This window comes from Somniosus microcephalus, chromosome 14 (assembly GCF_052327205.1).
Source record: "Somniosus microcephalus isolate GS21.2 chromosome 14, FLI_Smic_1.0, whole genome shotgun sequence".
Taxonomy (NCBI): domain Eukaryota; kingdom Metazoa; phylum Chordata; class Chondrichthyes; order Squaliformes; family Somniosidae; genus Somniosus; species Somniosus microcephalus.
In genome coordinates this window covers 86,605,099-86,625,136 of record NC_141000.1, presented here as the reverse complement: position 1 = coordinate 86,625,136, position 20,038 = coordinate 86,605,099, and the positions used below count along the sequence as shown (strand labels likewise).

The following is a 20,038-nucleotide window of genomic DNA, read 5'->3' as shown; positions in this document are numbered from 1 at the left end:
AGCCTAATGTCGGTGGTGCAGAAACTTTTAGAGGCAATAATCTAGGGCAAAATTAATTAGTACTTGGAAAAATATGGGTTAATAAATGAAACATTTGTTAAAGGCAAATCATGTTTGACTAACTTGATTGAGTTCTTTGATGAAGTAACAGAGAGTTGATGAGGGCAGTGTGGTTGATGTTGTGTTTTGGACTTTCAAAAGATGTTTGATAGTGCCACGAAATTAATTGTTAGCAAAATTGAAACCCATGGGATTATAGGGGCAATGGCTGTGTGAATACAAAATTGGATAAGGGACAGAAAGCAGAGTGGTAAGCAGTTGTTTTTCAAAGTAGAACGAAGTATACAGTGGAGTCCCCCAGGGGTCGGTATTAGGACCGCTGCTCTTTTTGATATATACTAATGACATGGACTTGGGTATACAGGGCATAATTTCAAAGTATGCAGATGTCACGCAACTCAGAAATGTAGTAAACAGTGAGGAGGATATTAACACACTTAAGGAGGACAGAGACAGACTGGTGAAATTGGTGGACACATGGCAGATGAAATTTAATGCAGAGAATTTTGAAGTGATTCATTTTGGTGGGAAGAATGAGGAGAGGCAATATAAACAAAATGGTACAATTTTAAAGGGGTGCCAGAACAGCTGGGTTGTACAAATGCAAATCTTTGAAGGTGGAAGGACAAGTTAAGAAGGCTGTTAAAAAAGCATACGAGATCCTTGGTTTTATACACAGAGGCATAGAGCTCAAAAACAAGGAAGATATGCTAAACCTTTATAAAACACTGGTTAGGCCCCATCTGGAGTATTGTGTCCAATTCTGGGCACCACAGTTTAGGAAGGATGTTAAGGCCTTGGAGAGGGTGCAAAGGAGATTTACTAGAATGGTACCAGGGATGCAGGACTTCAGTTATGTGGAGAGGCTAGAGAAGGTTAGATTGTTCTCCTCAGAGCAGAGAAGGTTCTCATTAGCCCAACAGAAATATAACTTGTTAAGAAAGAAAACCAGTTAACTAGCAGGAAAAAATGAACAGGCTGGGGCTCTTTTCTCTAGAAGGAAGAGGGCTGAGGGGTAACCTGGTAGAGGTCTTTGGAGTTGTGAAAGGATTTGATAGGGTGGACATAGAGAGGATGTTTCCAATTCTGGAGAGACCAAAACTAGTGCCCATAAATATAAGATAGTCACTAATAAATCCAATAAGGGATCAGGAGAAACATCATTACTTAGTGTTGAGAATGTAGAACATACTACCACAAGAAGTGGTTGAGGCAAATAGCATAGATACATTTAAGGGGCATCTAGGTAAGTACATGAGGCAGAGAGGAATAGAAGGATATGCATTTAAGGTTCGATGAATTAGGGTGGGAGGAGGCTCGTATGGAGCATTAACACTTGCATAGACCAGTTGGGTCGAATGGCCTGTTTCTGTGCTTATAATTCTATGTAATGTTGAGGAGAGACTTGATAGAGGTGTTCAAAATCATTAAGGGTTTTGATAGAGTAAATAAGGAAAATATGTTCCAAGAGGAAACATGTTTTAAGGTAATTGCCAGAAGAACCAGAGGCGACATGAGGAAAGAAAATACGCAGCAAATTATTATGATCTGGAATGCACTGTTCGAAAGGACGGTGGAAGCAGATTCAATAGCAACTGTCGAAAGGGAATTGGATAAATACTTGAAGGGGAAAACTCTGTAGGACTGTGGGGAAAGAGCAGGGCAGAGGGACTAATTGGATAACTCTTTCAAAGAGCCGGCACAGGCACGATCCGAATGGCTCCCTTCTGTGTTGTATCATTTTATCATTCTCTGATTCTCTGTGCAGTTAAGCAACCATGGCCAAAAAACGAGGTACAAGACAGTATCAAGCAAAAAGAAAAGACTTATACATATGCAAGGAAAAACAGAAATACATCAGACTGAAAGAGCTATAAAAGCAACAAAGGGATAGGAAGAAAGTAATGAGGTGCAAAAAGGAGTATCAAAAAAAACTTGCACGCTAATAGTATAAGTTTTAATAAATATATTAAGAGAAAGAGAGTAGTAAGGGGAATGTGGGCCCATGAAAGAATGGATCACAAGGAAATGCCAGACTTGTTCAACTAATATTCTGTATTTGATTTCACAATGCTTTTGGATTGGAAAATTGCAAATTTTACTTCATTATTTAAGACAGGGGAGGAACAAACCAGGAAACTACAGAGCTGTCAATTTAATGTCAGTTGTGGGGAAGTTACTGGTACCTATCATCAGGGACAAAGTGACTAAGTACTTGGACATGGAATATTTTCTAAAGGGCAAGAGACTAGATACTGTGGAGGAGCAAAGCAATTTTACTGTCCATGTACACAACTCATTAAAAACTAGTGCATAGGTGCAGAAAGTAATCAAAATAGCTAAAGGGGCAGAAGTTATGCTTCAGTTGTACAGAGCCTTGGTCAGACCCCATCTAGAGTACTGTATTTTGGACAATACACCTCAGCAAAGATATATTGACTTTGGAGGGGGTACAGCACAGATTCACCAGAAGGGACTTAAAGGGTTAACTTCTGAAGACAGTTGCATAAACTTTGCTTGTTTCCCCTTCAGTTCAGAAGGTTGAGGGGTGATCTAATTGAGGTATTTAAAATGATAAAATCATTCAATAGGATTGATAGAGAAATTCTTTCCTCTGGTGGAGAATCCAGAATAAGAGGGCACCATCTTAGGATTAGAGCTAGGCCATCAAGGAGCAAAATCAGGAGTCACTTTTTCACACAAAAGGTAGTAGAAATCAGGAATCCCCTCATCCAGATGCTGGGGGTCAATTGAAATTTTCAAGACTGAGATTGATAGATTTTTGTTAGGTCACGGTATCGAAGGATATGGAGCAAGTTGATTTGAGCTACAGATTAGCCATGATCTAATGGAAAGGAGGAACGGGCTTGAGAAGCCAAATAGCCTACTCCTGTTCCTATGTTTTGACTCGGAGGCAAAAGTGCTACTATGGAGCCAAGGCAGACACCTAAGTAACCAATTTTTACCTTCTGTATGATGCGACCAGCAAGAAAGAATCCAATTAATTATAACATTAGTCAAGATGTTTTTATCTCGCATCTGAAAAATAAAGCTGATGGCAGGAATCTTTTACTATTGCCATTTTTGAAAAGGTACTAAACATTAAGAGTCATTTATGATATGTGAAAGGGAAGGAGGTCTAAAGAAGAACTAATTTCAAGAATATTCACAAAAGTATATCCAACCTTAATTACCAAAGCAGCATCTGAACTGAGCCTTAAGTGATATTCATTAAAATAAAATTATTCTTCCTTCCAAAATACGATGCATACCATTGGCGCTTAGGTTGCCTACTGAGAAGATCACCAAGGATATAATCCCCGTTAGGATGTCTTTGAAGTCAGTGGTAACATGGATGCGTTCTATGTTATCTTTACTTCCCATGGGTATAAAGCTGTCTACATCAGGCTACATCTTCTATATGTTGTTTTCATGATTTTTTTCATTATTTGTTACTTAATAAAAGTTTCATTAATTGCTATAAATTCCCTATCTTCCTAATTTCTCAAAGAATGGGCAAAATGCCCGCTTTCTATCATAACCTAGAAAAAATCAAGGCATTGTTCTTCGTCACTTCCTGAAAATGTTACTTTGCTAACAAAATAATAGCAGCTAATCCTGGCATGCCTGCAATATTTGTCCTTTAATTCTTCTCAAGCATCTAATGAGTCACTTAACCAGTATAAACACCAAAGCGTCATTAATGCGGGTGTGGAATGTTGAATGTTTGTGGATAGCTCAATGACAATTGAAAAAAACGCAATTTGTCGACTTGGCGTTGCGACCTCTGTAATGGAGGATCTTGATCAGATTCTGGTGGGTGAAGATATTCAGCTTCTTTCTGACTTCCTGCTAAGTCCTTTAACTAGCTGACATAGAGTTTACTCATTCAGTGAGAAATCGGCATGCTTATTGCCTCCTCCATACTTAGAGGGCCTGGCAGGAGGTCAGGAACAAGTTGGATGACTTAAAGAGCACAAATTATTACTGTATATTACTGTAAACTAGTAACATATGACATGTATGGTCAAGAAGGAAAACAGAGGCTGTTAAAGAGATTTGCAAAAAATGCCATACTGACACAAAGAAATACTAGCAGGTATGTAGCAAGTAAGACGATGGCCTGGATTTTGCGGTAAGAATAACAGCGAGGCTATCAGCACTCATTGTTATTAAGGAGTAAATCGAACAGCAACTTCCAGCTTCCGCACATGCGCAGTTAAACGTAGAAATCAGGAAGTTGCTGTCCAAGTTGTCCTGTTCCGCAACAAGCTTCACTACATTGGTACCTTGCCGAGGGATTCAGCATTCAAACACATGAAGTTGCGGTACTTACCTACTAGTTACCCACTAAACACGCCAGGAATGGTTAGGGCTTGTCCATTCAAGTGTAAGTGATTTTTTAATGGCGTGATAAGATTCATTACAGCCAAACAACCTCTCTGGCACTGAAAATGAACTTTTACAATTGTGGAGTTTCATTCCTTCAGATTTTAATTATCGTTGGAGATTTTAAAAAATTAAAAAATTAAATTTTATTTTACTTTTTATTTCTTTCTCTTTGATCTCTCTCTCTCTTAATCCCATCTTTCTATTCCTCTTTATTTTGCTTTCTGTACATGATTTTACATTTAATTAAATATTCGAACTTACACTTCCTGGTTTAGACTGCGTGCCTCAGTAAGGATTCTTCAATCTGATTGGTTGAAGAGACATGCTGTTGCTTGCCCATTCACACAGGTCCCAGGTCCCCTGTAGAGGGCGCCGCGCTGTTTTGACTGTCTGATTACCGCAAATTTGAGTGTAAAAACCCACAGAAACTCTAAGCATAATGAACAGCAAGTGCCTTTCGTTCGCCAATGACTGCAAAATCCGGGCCATTAGGTTCAATCCACTCTGCCCTTAACTATAAAGGCAAAACTGGCATATAACAGCTTGCATTTCTGTAGTGCCTTTAGACTAGTAAACATCCCAAAATGCCTCTCAGTGAAGAAACAGATACCAAACAGTAGCAGAAGAGTTAGGAGATATGACCAAAAGTGTGGTCGAAGAGATAGATCAGGAGCAAACTTTTAAAATAGGAGAGTGAAGAAGCAAGATGTTGGGGGTTTAGGGAGGGAGCCTCAGAGAGCAGGAACAGGATGAAGGCTCGGCCACCAATGGAGGGGTGGAGTGGAAGGAGGGAGTGTTGCACAGGAGGTTAGAGTCAGAGGCCTGACTGGAGATTAATCGGGTCATGACATGAACGTATATGACTCGACCCAAAAGCAGGTGTATGATCCTAGACACCACCGATATTCCACCGTTCACAGGCTGAAGTCCAGAAAGAAGTTTGCCTTTGAAAATCCCTTACCCCAAAATGCCACTGTACCTACAGAGTAACAAAATGGTGGGAAATGCCGATGATCTGGAGAACTTGGTTACTTGGAACTCCATCCAGGAATTGACCTCGAACAATAACATCGGTGTACCCTAAGTCAAGCGAGAGCTGGGGTGGCAAAGACTGGTGATAATATGACCAAGTGGAAGCTGAGAAACCACCTCAAATGTGAATGTGGAGAGTCTAGGCAAACACTCGAAGCTGCATTCCCCCCTTGTCAACATCCTGCACTCCAGGAATGTATTCCAGATAAATCACACCAGATCTTGGCTGTGGTTTTGGAGTGACAAACTATAATGATGACTCCAATTACTGAACTGTTATTGAGATGCCTGCAGGAAGATGGCAGTAATTAGACATTAACACTTCACTTCACTAGGTGTAAGAGGTTTTGTTGTAACTTCAAAGTATTCCTATCACAATAAATCAGCACTTTGGTTACTTTAGTACAGTTTGGAGATCTGATCTGCTTTGAAAATTTATGTTATTCACATATGATTTTGCATCATGAAAGTCTCAAAGTCTTGTTGCTTATCAAAATGTGTCGGCAGCATGTTGTAAAAATGGTAGTTTAATCTCTTGTGGGCAATATTGGAGTAGATTTTTTTTTGGTCCTGTGCCTGGGCTGTTTGGATTGCCTGGGTACAGCGGATACAGAGAAAGCGTGTGGGAAAGGCCATACACCAGTGAGCGAGCCCTCCAATTTTCCATCCCTTAATTTCTTCACTTTTCATTAATGTCATTAACAAATGAATTGACATCATGGCTTTGATGGAAACTTAGCTCCTGTATGCAACATCTTTCCCTTAACTGAAGCCTCCCGTACCAGACTATACTTTTCACCATGTGCCAAACTGACATGGTGATGGTGTACCCATTAATATCAAATCTTGCCCTCTCACCCCACATCTCTGGCAGCTTCTCCTCCTTGTTAGCTCCTCGCCATGTTCTACTCCGCTCACCTCCTTTAAAATCCTCATTCTCTACTACCCCCCAAGCCCCATCCCAAGTTTTTCCCTGAGATATACTCCCAGCCTCTGCACTGAGCGAGTTCTCATCCTTGGTGAATTCAATTTCCATCTGAATGTACCTTGCCCTCTCTCCTCTGATTTCACTGGCCTCTTGTGCCCGCTAAACCTTTCCCTCCGTATAAACTCTCCTACCCTTATTCGCAGCCACCTATTGACCTTGCAATCTCACGTAGCGTCTCTGCTCCCATGGTCTTGATCATAGATAAGACCATCTCTGACCCTTTCCTTTTATCCCTCACTAGAAAAATCTTCCTACCTCCTACCAACTCCACTTCCTTCTGCATCCACCTTTGGAAAAAGCTCTCTTCCCAAGTCACTTACAATTGTATTTTTAAACCGCCAACTGCCTAGGCTTTGGCCCTGCATTCAACACGATATTTCTGCAGCTGTCAATCTGCTCAATCACTCCTTCACCTCACCCTTGATGCTCTTGTCCCCATCCTGATTGTTTCTCCCGGAATGGCCCCAAGTTTTGCTCCTTCAAGTTGAAGGTGTACAATCTTTAGCATATTTGGCTCACAACTAGGTTAGCCATCCATCACCAGATTTGGCTGGACAAGTGCTATTGGGTCTCACTCTTCTCGACCACGTCTGCCTGATCAGGTGAACGTAAAACATTCCATGAGATCTATTTGAAGAAGAGGGAGCTCATACCAAAAACAAGGAGAATTGTTATCATAGAATCATAGAATGATACAGCATAGTCGGCCCATCGTGCCTGTGCCGGCTCTTTGAAAGAACTAGCCAATCAGTTCCACTCCCCTTCCCTTATCCCCATAGCCCTGCAAATTTTTCCCCTTCAAGTATTTATCCAATTTCCTTTTGAAAGTTATTATTGAATCTGCTTCCACCACCTACATTCCTGATCATAACAATTCGCTGTGTAAACAAATTTCTCCTCATGTTGCCTTTGGTTCTTTGGCTGATTGCCTTAAATCTGTATCCCTGGTTGCTGACCCTTCTGGCACCGGAAACAGTTTCTCCTTGTTTACTATATTAAAACCCTTCATGATTTTGAACACATCTATTAAATCTCCCCTTAACCTGCTCTGCTCTATGGAGAATAATCCCAGCTTCTCTAGTCTTTCCACATAACTGAAGTCCTGCATCTCTGGTATCATCATTCTAATAAATCTTCTCTGCACCCTTTATAAGGTCTTGACATCTTTCCTAAACTGTGGTGCCCAGAATTGACCACAATAGTGCAGCTGGGGCCTAGCCAGTGTTTTATAAAGGTTTAGCATCACTTCCTTGCTTTTGAACTCTACGCCTCTGCTTATAAAATCAAACATCCCATATGCTTTTTTAACAGCTTCTCAACTTGTCCTGCCGCCTTGAAAGATTTGTGTACGTTCACCCCCAGGTCTCTCTGTTCCTGCACCCCCTTTAAAATTGTACCATTTTGTTTAAATTGCCTCTCGTTCTTCCTAGAAAAATGCATCACTTCACACTTTTCTGCATTAAATTGCATGTGCCATATGTCTATCCATTTCACCAGTCTGTCTATGTCCTCCTGAAGTCTGTTACTATCCCCCTCACAGTTTATTACATTTCTAAGTTTCATTTCATCTGCAAACTTTGAAATCATATGGTGTACATGGATTTCTAAAAGGTGTAGTGTATGTGCCTTTAAGTCAGAACTACTTTTACAGCTCCTGTATACTGTAGTACCGGCAGTGACCACACCAGTATATAAGCTTTGCGCATGCCTCTGTACCCCCAGTCTAGAGACTACCCTCCTCCAGTAAAGACCTGTTATTTGTTAATGTACAGCATCCGTGTGATTATTTAATAATAGCATATCCACTGAACCACGGATCCAACAAAAGGCATTTGATAAAGTGCCACATAATAGGCTAGCCAGCAAAGTTGAAGCCCATGGAATAAAAGGGACAGTGGCAGCATGGATACAAAATTGGCTAAGTGACAGGAAACAGAGAGTAGTGGTGAATGGTTGTTTTTCAGACTGGAGGAAGGTACACTGGTGTTACCCAGGAGTCGGTACTAAGACCACTGCTTTTCTTGATATATATCAATGACTTGGACTTGGGTGTACAGGGCACAATTTCAAAATTTGCAGATGACACAAAATTTGGAAGTATAGTGAACAGTGAGGAGGAGAGTGATAGACTTCGAGAGGACATAGACAGGCTGGTGGAATGGGCAGACACGTGGCAGATGAAATTTAACACAGAAAAGTTCGAAGTGTTACATTTTGGTTGGAAGAATAAGGAAAGGCAATATAAACTATAGGGTACAATTCTAAAGGGGGTGCATGAAGAGAGAGACCTGGGGGTATATGTGCACAAATCATTGAAGGTGGCAGGACAGGTTGAGAAAGCAGTTAAAAAAGCATACGGGATCCTGGGCTTCATAAATAGAGGCATAGAGTACAAAAGCAAGGAAGTTATGATGAACCTGTATAAAACACTGGTTCGGCCTCAACTGGAGTATTGTGTCCAATTCTGGGCGCTGCACTTTAGGAAGGATGTGAAGGCCTTAGAGAGGGTGCAGAAAAGATTTACAAGAATGATCCCAGGAATGAGGGACATCAGTTATGTGGACAAGCTGGAGAAGCTGGGGTTGTTCTCCTTAGAGCAGAGAAGGAGATTTGATCGAGGTGTTCAAAATCATGAGGGGTCTAGACAGAGTAGATAGAGAGAAACTGTTCTCATTGGCAGAAGGGTTGAGAACCGGAGGACACAGATTTACGGTGATTGGCAGAAGAACCAAAGGCGACTTGAGGAAAAACTATTTTACGCAGTGAGTGGTTAGGATCTGGAATGCACTGCCAGAGAGGGTGGTGGAGGCAGATTCAATTGTGGCTTTCAAAAGGGAATTGGACAAGTACCTGAAGGAAAAAAAATTGCAGGGCTACGGGGAAAAGGGGTGGGTGGGGACAAGCTGAAGTGCTCTTGCAGAGAGCTGGCACAGGTTCAATGGCCCAAATGGCCTCCTTCCATGCTGTAACCTTTCTATGATTCTATGAATTTAAATCCAGGACATTAATATATATGAAAAAGAGCAGTGCTTTCTGTCCCTTAGCCAATTTCGTATCCACGCTGCCGCTGCCTCTTTATTCCTATGGGCTTCAATTCTTCGAACAAGTCTATTAAGTGGTACTTTATCAAACACCTTTTGAAAGTCCATATACACAACAACATCAACTGCATGCCCTCATCAATCCTCTCCGTTGCTGTAATCAAAGAACTCAATTAAGTTAGTCAAACACAATTTGCCTTTAACAAATCCATGCTGGCTGTCATTTATGCACCCATATTTTTCCAAGTGACAATTAATTTTGTCTCGGATTATTGTTTCTAAAAGTTTCCCCACCACCGATGTTAGGCTGACTGGCCTGTAATTGCCGGGTTTATCCATCTCCCCTCTTTTGAACAGGGTGTAACATTTGCAATCCTCCAGTCCTCTGGCACGACTCCCGTATCCAAGGAGGATTGGAAGATTGTGGTCAGAGCCTCCGCAATCTCCACCATTACTTCCCTCAGCAACCTAGGATGCATCCCATCTGTACCGGGTGACTTTTCTACTTTGAGGAATGTTAACCTTTTAAGTACCTCCTCTTTATCTATTTTTATTTTATCTAATTTCTCTACTACCTCCTCCTATGAGAGAAAGGAACAGGTAAAATTCTAAAATCACTCTTCTGAATGAGTATTGAATATATCAGGGAATTTTCAGTATTGCGATACTCAGTCAGAGTGTTGAAATTGATTTCACAGTGATCTAAGTGTGGCTAAACGAAGGAAATGTCTATGTAGGGAGAAACAGCTACAAAAAGTGATTATACAGAAATTGTGCTTTTCAAAATATTAAAAGGGAATACTATGATCTTGAATTATCATTTAACCCTAAATGTTTTATAAGGGCGTTATCTGCAAAAACCTTCTGCTGCATCCTCCTAATAATCCAGGATCATCTTGGAATGCACGAGCAACCTGAGGACTAACCACCTCCTCAAATCCCTTACCCTGCGTCCTTCACCCTCAATTCCAGTGCAAAGTCTAAAGTGCTTATGGATTTCTTCATCTCTAAAAATGAGACCATCTGTGCAGCTGATTCCCTCACCTCGACCTCCCCTCTCTCTCCTCAATCTCCCAGCCACTCTAGCTCCAATCTCCCATCACTCTCCAATTTCTCTTCCATCTTCCCCTCCCTCCCTAAGCGTATCTCGTCCATGAGACCCACTTCCTGCTCCCTTGATTCCTCTCCCTGCTCAGCTTGTGACGATTCAATTACCCATCCTGGCCCCCCTGCTTGTGGCATTGTTAATGGTTTCACTTTACTCGGGCACTGTTCCTGTTCATTTGAAAATTGCTGCCATCAACCACTTTCTTAAAAATGTTACCCTCGGCTATCTGCCTCGTCAGCTACCACCCCATTGCCAATGTCCCTTTTTCCTCTAATTAATATTTCAGCCCAATTTCTCAATTAGATGAGTTGAGTCTAATCTATTTTTTCCCCAGAATCAGTCCTTAAAGTGCTGTCAACAGAATATTAGTATTGGACCCAAACTGCTAATTTCCAGTTGTACCGTCAAGCCACATGTGGCTTCACCAATTCAATATGTCACCCCTCCCCCTTATCAACATTCTGGTTCCAATATTTAGAACTGCCTATTCCATCTGAATTTCGCTCAAACTTATTGCGACGCTGCTTTAAAACCCTGTGAGCTTCTGTCTTCCGTGTGGCATAACGCGTTTCTCACTGTTTGCAGTATGTTTTCAGTGCGGTTTATAAGATGTTTCAAAAGCATCTTAATTGCGGTGAGTTTATATGAGTGGAACTACCTCTAAGCTTGTGGATTTCCTGTGTAGTAATGCTGCTCTGCACCTTATCGTAGTTTCATCTACCATCCGAGTGCAGAGCTGGTTGACAGCGTGAGGCACCCATCTCGTTTGCAGAGCAACCATTCCACACATCTGTTTTCTCAGCAGTGCAGACAGCTTGACCCTTGAGAATGGCGTGAAGGTGACCACGCTTAAAAATGGACACAATTCAGATTGGATTATAAATCGGATTCTCAATTGCAGTCAGTTTACTTATAATTGAATCCTGCAGCATGCAATATGTCAGAAAAAAGCCAATATCTAACTATAACAAGAATTTGCTGAAATCTCTTCAAATTATTTTGATTGTAGCTAAGAATGAATTGGAACCAAATACCATCTGTCTATATCAGAAAGCTGCTAATATCAGACTAGTATATAAGAATTTGACTTTTATCGTTAGGTTTGAGAGCTTTTAATAGGATATTTTCTAGAGAAAACAACCCAGTTTGCTTACACAGCTAGAACATGCATTGAGGCACTGTGGAAAGATGAAAAGAAAAACTCACATTCTTAAAAACAGCAGTACGCCCAACAGTTACACAAAATAAAACACTTGCTAAAATAACCATAAACTAAGGAGCAAAATATTATTCTTTTCTAATTGGTATCTCAAAATATATACTTCTTGTTTGTTGAAGCAAATTTGAATCTCGGCATACAATTGGGAAAAAATAGTTTGGCAGATTAATTCTTATTTTTGGAACTGTGTCACAATGGCAACAATTTTACTAAATGACTATTAGTAACATTCCAAGTAATCAACAGAAAACGTGTCTGCTTAATGGTATCGGTATTTCTGTACCATCCCAAGAGTAAAGATGTTGGACCCTTGACAGGAATACGTGAAACACTGCCTACAGTGGCAAGGAGATCAGAATGAATTCAACGACACAAATCGAACCGCAGCTGGGACCCTGTCCTCTCTTTCTTGTGTCATCCTATTTAAAATAATTTCTAAAAACTGGAGCCCAGAAATCCCACAGCAAGCTTACACTGCCAGAAGTGTGGCGGGATGGAAATTCTGCTTACCACTATGCTCCCGCAGTGACCCAAATCCCAGGAACAGCATCATTTAAATAATAGGGGTGGGTGTCTGCGCCCCTATTATTGGACTTTGCACTCTCAGGGCCTTCACTAGGCCCAGAATGGGACCTACACCTCCTCTCAGCATGACGTTGAGTGGAGTGGACAGAAGAAGCCCCTGCCAGCATCTCTCCTCCCCCCAGCACAATAGTTTGGATGGAGTGGTAACTCAGTGGAGCCGGGTTCTTCCCAAATTGCGACTCCCTCACCACAACGCCACCAGAATTCCGCCCATACTCCACCTTGAGCAGAATTTTGAGGCTTGGATATTTGTCTATTTTAGGTATACATGGTATGTTTTTCACCATGGCCTGGGTCTGCTCACATACTTTTGAAAAAAAATTTGGTGCAGAAATTCTGAATTCTTCAACAGGTTAAACGTAGCCTGTGGTTCTAACAAATGTATTGCAGGTCCACGCCCAACACCTAATTCACTTGCCAACGTTGAGACAAATTCCATAATCTTTTAGTTGGATTTCTTAGCATAGTGACTTTTGGAAGCTTCACTTCATTTGGAGTAAAAAAGCCTGACATTGTCCATCTTTCCCCACTCTTGAGTGGATGGAGCAGCTTGGTGAGCACAGACCGTGGATTTCACTAGAGCCTGTTTCTACTGGGCAGGACTTGCCCTGGTATATTTCCCTTTCTATCCCCCAGTGATTTAGTCAAGGGCTTATGAAATTCATTTACTACTTAAACTCATCCACTAAAGCAACTTAAAGTAAACAGAGTCAGAACTGGGCTTTGAACTCTGGCCTTATATTTTAAGAGTCCAGCAACCTAGGGCTGTTGCCAGCAGGCTACTTCTAACTTCTGTCAAAGATTTGGAGATGAATAACTTATATTCAAGTATTATCTGTAGCTGAGTTCTTTTCTAAGGATACACCATTTCTGATTATAAGGTTTCAGTAGCTAAAGTATAATATAAAACACATGCAACATACTAAACAATCCCACATCATTGGGATAAACATTCAGTAATTTTCAAATTTTGATGTTACCACGTGCTAAAACAATTTTTTGTCGGTTACCAATAAAAAATTCTTGCTTACCTGAAATGACTGAATAATACTTTTCACAGGATCCTTTTATGTACCAGCTGTTAGGCTAGCTTTAGTTTGGCTAAACTATCCTTCAGTTGTGAACTAAGAAATACCACCAACAATCCAGTGCTCAAAGTAATTGTGATGGGATATTATGAACTTGTATCTTATTCATGAGTACTTTTTAAAATCAATAGATGACAAATGAATATTTGTGTTGAGTTGAATGGAAATTAAAAAAACCTAAAACATTTTCTGTCAACGCCCACTGTATTGTTTCCTGTTAACTGAGTACCGTAAATTCCTGTTAAATTACAATATTTTGTCTACAATACGCATTTTATCTTGTTTGCGCACCAAATGACACATCTTACATATTTTTCAAGTACAGCGATAAACATTAGAAAAAGTTTCCACAGAAATATTACAACCGTACATTGTTACTTGCTATTTGAAACCATTTTGCTACACCCAAGTAGGTGCCATTTTAAAACCATTTTACATTACAGTTAAAAATACCCTGCAATTTTTCCATCAAACGTACCTGCTAATACTTCAGCACAAATTCTTCTTAAATGAATATTTATAAGGGTAAAACCATTTGTGAAAACCTAGGCTGGCACGGCATCTGTGTTAACGACACCAGGATATGTAGGGGTGCAGGTGCACATTGAGGCGTCAGTACGACCCGGAAGTTCTGTTTACCTTTATTTTCTATGTGGAGCCGTCCATTTGCTTGAAACAATGAATCAGCGTCACATTGTACAGGGCCGAATATTCTTTAACATTTATGCAGTATGTAATTTTAAATAATAATGGAAATAAGTTGTATCTAGTAAACTTAAAAAGAGGCAATCTTACCATCAAGATCCCTTTTTAAAAATCCGATACAGTGAACTATGATTAGCATTAACGCTCTTTCTGTTCTGTTCATTTCTGTTAGTTTTAAAATAATATTTACATAGACAGTGAATGTTGACGACATCCTCAGTAGTACATGGAGATATTGAGAGCTGAACGTGAGGGAAGTAAATTAATATTAGAGATATAGTCATAAATATTGGAGTGATTGACAGAACAAAACAATAGGATACTAATGATAATCATAACTCTTTGGAATTACATATTTAAAGGGATCCTGACAGTGACTCACTCTTTAAGTAAATACAAGTTTCTAAATTTACCAATCTACAATTAGTAGACTTCGATTACCCTAATATAGACGGGGGGAAACAGAATAAAGGGCAAGGAGGGAGAAGAATTCCTAAAATGTGTGTAGGAGAACTTTCTTAATCAGTATGTTTCTAGCCCAATGAGGAAGGAAGCAGTGCTGGATCTCGTTCTGGGGAATGAAGTGGGGCAAGTGGAATGCATTTCAGTGGGAGAACACCTGGGTAATAGTGATAATATAATTAGGTTTAAAGTAGTTATGGAAAGGGACAAAGAAAAATCAAAGGTGAAAATACCCAACTGGGAGAGAGCCAATTTCAGTGATTTGAGAAGGGATTTAGCACAGGTGGACTGGAAACAAAGATTGGCCAGGAAAGCAATAAGTGAGCAATGGCAGGCCTTCAAGGCGGAGATACTTCGGGTACAAACCAGGCATATTCCCATAGGGGAAAAGATGGGGCATCCAAAGCTACAGCTCCCTGGATGACAAAGGAAATAGAGGTTAAAATAAAACAGAATAAGGAGGTTTATGACAAATGTCAGGCATAGAATAAAATCGAAAACCAGGCTGTATACAGAGAGTGCAGGAGGGAAAAAGGATACACGAAGGGCAAAGAGAGAGTATGAGAAAAGATTAGCGTGTAACATGAAAGGAAAGCCAAAAGTCTTTTATAAACATATAAAAAGTAAAAGGATCGTTAAAGGAGTGGTGGGGCCGATTAGGGACAAAAATGGAAACTTTCCTGTGGAGGCAGAGGGCATGACTGAGGTACTGAGTGAGTACTGTGCATCTGTCTTCACAAAATAGGATAAAGTTAATGTCACAGTAGAGGGGGGAGTAGAGATATTGGATAGAATGAAAATAGATAGAAAAGAGGTGTTAAGTAGGTTAGCATCACTCAAAGTTAACAAGTCACCCAGTCCAGATGGGATGCATCCTAGGTTGCTGGGGGAAGCTAGGGTGGAGATAGCAGAAGCTCTGATCATAATCTTTCAATCCTCCTTGGATATTGGAGTGGCGCCAGAGTATTGAAGGATTGCAAATGTTACACACCTGTTCAAAAAAGGGAAGAGGGCTAAACCTGGTAACAACAGGCCAGTCATTCTAACGTCAGTCATGGGAAAACTACTAGAGACCATTGTCAAGGACAAAATTAATTCTCACTTCGAGAAGCATGGGTTAATAAGGGACAGCCAGCACAGACTTGTTAAAGGCAAATCGTGTCTGACTAACCTGATTGAGTTCTTTGATGAAGTAACAGAAAGGGTTGATGAAGGGAGTGCAGTAATGTTGTATATATGGACTTTCAAAAAGCATTTGATAAAGTACCACATAACAAAGCTATTTAGAAAATAGAAGCACATGGTATTAAAGGGACGGTGGTATCTTGGGTACATAATTGGCTAAGGGATAGGTGGTAGAGAGCAGTGGTGGAAGGATGTTTTCCTGACTGGAGAGAATTATGCAGTGGGTCCTCCAGGGGTCTGTATTAAGACCATTGGTTTTCTTGTTGTATATAAATGACCTGGACTTGGGTATAGGGATTACAATTTCAAAGTTTGTGGATGATACAAAACTTGGCAATGTAGTAAATAGTGAACAGGATAGGAGCAGACTTCAGGAGGACTTAGACAGACTGATGAAATGGGCAGATACATGTCAGATGCAATTTAATGCAGATAAATGAGAAGTGATGCACTTTGGGAGAAACCACATGGAGAGACAGTATAAACTAAATGGTACTATTTTGGCAGGGGGGCAAGAGCGGAGGAACTCGGGGGTGCATATTCACAAATCTTTGAAGGTGGCAGGGCAAGTTGATAAGGCAGTTAAGAAAGCGTATGGGATTCTTGGTTTTGTAAATAGGGGCACTGGAAAAAACAAGGAAGTCATGCTAAACCATTATAAATCTCTTGTTAGGCCTCAGCTGGAGTATTGTGTACAATTCTGGGCACCACACATTAGGAAGGATTTCAAGGCCTTGGAGAGGGTACAGAGGGGATTTACCAGGATGATACCAGAGGTGAGGGCCTTCAGTTATGTAGACAGATTGGAGAAGCTGGGATTGTTCTTCTTAGAGCAGGGAAGGGTAATAGGAGACCTAATAGAGGTATTCAAAATTATGAGGGGTTTTGATAGAGCAAATAGGGAGAAACTGTTTCCTCTGGCATGGGTCGGTAACCAGAGGTCATAAATTTAAAATAATTGGCAAAAGAACTAGAGGGGAAATGATGAGAAATTTTTTCACACAGAGATTTGTTAAAATCTGGAACGCACTACCTGAAAGGTTGGTGGAAGCAGATTCCACAGGAACATTCAAAAGTCTATTGGACATGTATTTGAAGAGGACTAATTTGCAGGGTTAAGGGGGAAAAGGTGTTATTTGGGACTAAATTGGATAACTCTTTCAAAGTACTGGCACAGGCACGGCGGGCCGAATGGCCTCCTTCTGTGTTGTAAGAGTCTATGGTTCTATTCTATGATTCTACATCTAATTTTGTATTGGATACTTCTGACCTTGCAATTGTAGCCAGTATGAAAAACCATTCAGTACCACAATGCACACAGTACATCAGAGAATATGTTGTTTTATGCTATTTTACGTACAATATATTATCAGGTCACTGATTTATGATGAATGAGTCATTCAAATTGTGTTTTAATTAGAGTATTGTAGAAGTGTTAGTAATATTTCGGGCTTGCAATCTCCGATTATGTGCATATTTATGTGGACGCTAAATCAGTTTCTTTGATAATATACTGCTGGAGAAAGACTTGTAATAACCCCCACCCAGTCCCACAACCAGCAGTGAGGAAATCTATTCAATTTAAAATGCTGAGATTCAGCCACGTTCTCCCCCACACCTCCACCCACTATGGCACAACCCGGCCCAATGTGACATTGATGGTAAATATTAGTTGATGGGAAGTGTACACGTACTGCTGGTCTGTCTATAATTTATTAAAGGTTTGGTATGACTGCACACCAGACTTTTCTGTGCAGCGCCTTGGGATGTTTTCTTACATTATTTTTTTCCATTAGTTCCTGGGATGTGGGCGTCGCTGGCAAGGCCAGCATTTATTGTCCATCCCTAATTGCCCTTGAGAAGGTGGTGGTGAGCCGCCTTCTTGAACCGCTGCAGTCCGTGTGGTGAAGGTACTCCCACAGTGCTGTTGGGTAGGAAGTTTCAGGATTTTGACCCAGTGACGATGAAGGATCAGTGATATACTTCCAAGTCAGGATGGTGTGTGACTTCGAGGGGAACTTGGAGGTGGTGGTGATCCCAGATGCTATATAAGCAGAAGTGGTTATTGTTAATATATTACAGATGGATTACCTAATTGCCTGTGGCAATGGTCATGGTGAGTTGGAGCATTCACTTTTATGACGGGGGAGGCTGGGTGGGGGAGTTATAGCAAGTGATGAACAATGTATCATCGGGGCCACTGACTTAAGATCACTAAATTAATCAATTATTTTTGATGTTTTGTTCTCATCAAGGCAAGGGAGACTTGATGCAGAAGAATTAAATTCTTCTTATTTCAAGTGTTCAGTGTCAGTATGGAGCCCTCCTAGGTCAGGTTTAGCACAGATAGATACAGAATTAAACCCCCTTCTACACTGCCACAGCAATTTGCCTCAGCCCCAATCTCAAAATGGCAACTCCTACCACAAGGTGACATTTTGTTCCTTTCCCACACCAGCCACCCTGTGGCCGCTCTGATTGCTGATTATTGCCAAATCAGGAAGAGTTTTGTGTTGTAGGCCCATGCACACTAGGAACTGTTTTTTTTAAATAATACTGCGCTTGTACATTCTCCTGTTTGATAGATAAATTGACATTTAATCAAATTCATTCAATTCAGACAACCATATTCAAGTAATAGGAAACTTTGGGATTAGATTTCATATTGGTTTGTTTGAGAATCAAGTACCTAACTGGTCAATTATCAAGTAGCCCAAATAATTATGAAATACAAAAGACTATTAATGGGAATTTGTACATAAAATGGTTGAAATTACTCCGTGCATTTAGAAGGTTCAAGTCCCACTCCAGGATTTGAGCACATAATCTAGGCTGTGACTTTAGTGTAGTATTGAGGAAGTGCTGCACCGCTGGAGGTGCCATCTTTCAGATGAGATGTTAAACCAAGGTCCCATCTGCCTGCTCAGGTGGATGTAAAAGATCCTATGGCGCTATCTGAGGAAGTGAAGGGAATTCTCCCAATGTCCTAGCCAACATGTATCCCTCAACCAACACCAGCAGAACTGGATTATCCAGTCTTTTATCCCTTTGCTGTTTGTGGGAACTTGCTGTATGCAAATTGGCTGCAGCATTTGCCTATATAACAAAAGCGACTTTAAAAGTCATTCAATCATTGGCTGCGAAGCACTTTCTGAGACACCCTGAGAATGTGAAAGGCATTATATAAATGCAAGTTCTTTCTTATATTAAATTCCTGTGCACTATTTGAACAAAGTCATTAATGCTTTATTTTAAATGGATTAATAACGTTTCATCAAATCCCCTTGTGTACTATTCTAACATTGTATTAAGCAGGGCACTACAAGGAATTTCAACTCCCAAATGTTTTTAAAATGTATGACAGAAATAAATGCTTACTTTGTCAATTTATTTAGCACTTGTCAGTAACAGAAATTGATAGAATTTTGGCATGATAGCAAATATGTATATTGAGAAAGATACAAAGGCCATTTAGCGCTCAAAGGTTTTAGTGAACAATATTTTCCACGATTACACATTTTTACAAGTGAAGTCTACGTAAGCTCCACTGCAGTAATGACTAGGTATTTTTAAACTTTTGTTCGAATTATTCGTTTTCTGTTTACTTCAGCAGATCTCATAACTTTGGCGGAAGAGCGGTGGAAACCTTGTTAACACTGTTTTTCTTGGGTTTCTGTAGCTCTTCCGTCGAAGTTACAGCGGAACAGCAGGAGAAACCCCATGGACATTCACTCCCATTATATCTGTGGTTCTGTCAGGTAACTCAGTCCAGGAAAAGTTCAATGGAAAATATAGTCTACTAAATTGCCCATAATCCTTAATGTTACAAAAGGAGATATCTTTTGATATTGGTGTCCCTTTGCTGGCCCTTGTTACCATGTTACTGATGGTTTAATGTAGCCGGAGAGGACACTTTAGGCCCTATTTTATGAAACCACATGTCTTGCAGGGAGCCTCACCCATCAGAAGCACATGTCTGGAATGTATGTGGGTTCCCTGGATTTTCATGATAAACACATCGAGGTAACTCACTAGCTGCTGTACCTTTTCTCCCTTGGGCACCAAGGCACTGTTGACCCTCTAAAATTGCGAACTGCACAAGTCACAAACAAAAGCTCTAAATACAAGCATGAATCTGCAGGCAAGTAGCACTCAGTTCAAACGTTGGTCCTC

General features: G+C 40.5%; 1 protein-coding gene across 3 annotated transcripts in view; it reads right to left on the bottom strand.

Moving 5' to 3' along the window:
* Positions 1-20,038, bottom strand: part of cd247 (CD247 molecule) — a 154,683-nt gene that overhangs the window by 65,616 nt on the left and 69,029 nt on the right. Inside the window, exon 1 of one of the 3 annotated variants that reach the window (XM_086006872.1) lies at positions 13,992-14,122. The exons of 1 other annotated variant lie outside the window; for it this stretch is intronic. The gene's annotated coding sequence lies outside the window, so the exon portion shown is untranslated. Of the gene's footprint in view, positions 1-13,456; positions 13,636-13,991; positions 14,123-20,038 lie in introns of those variants that run through there. One more of the 3 variants, XM_086006873.1, reaches the window with a different exon arrangement.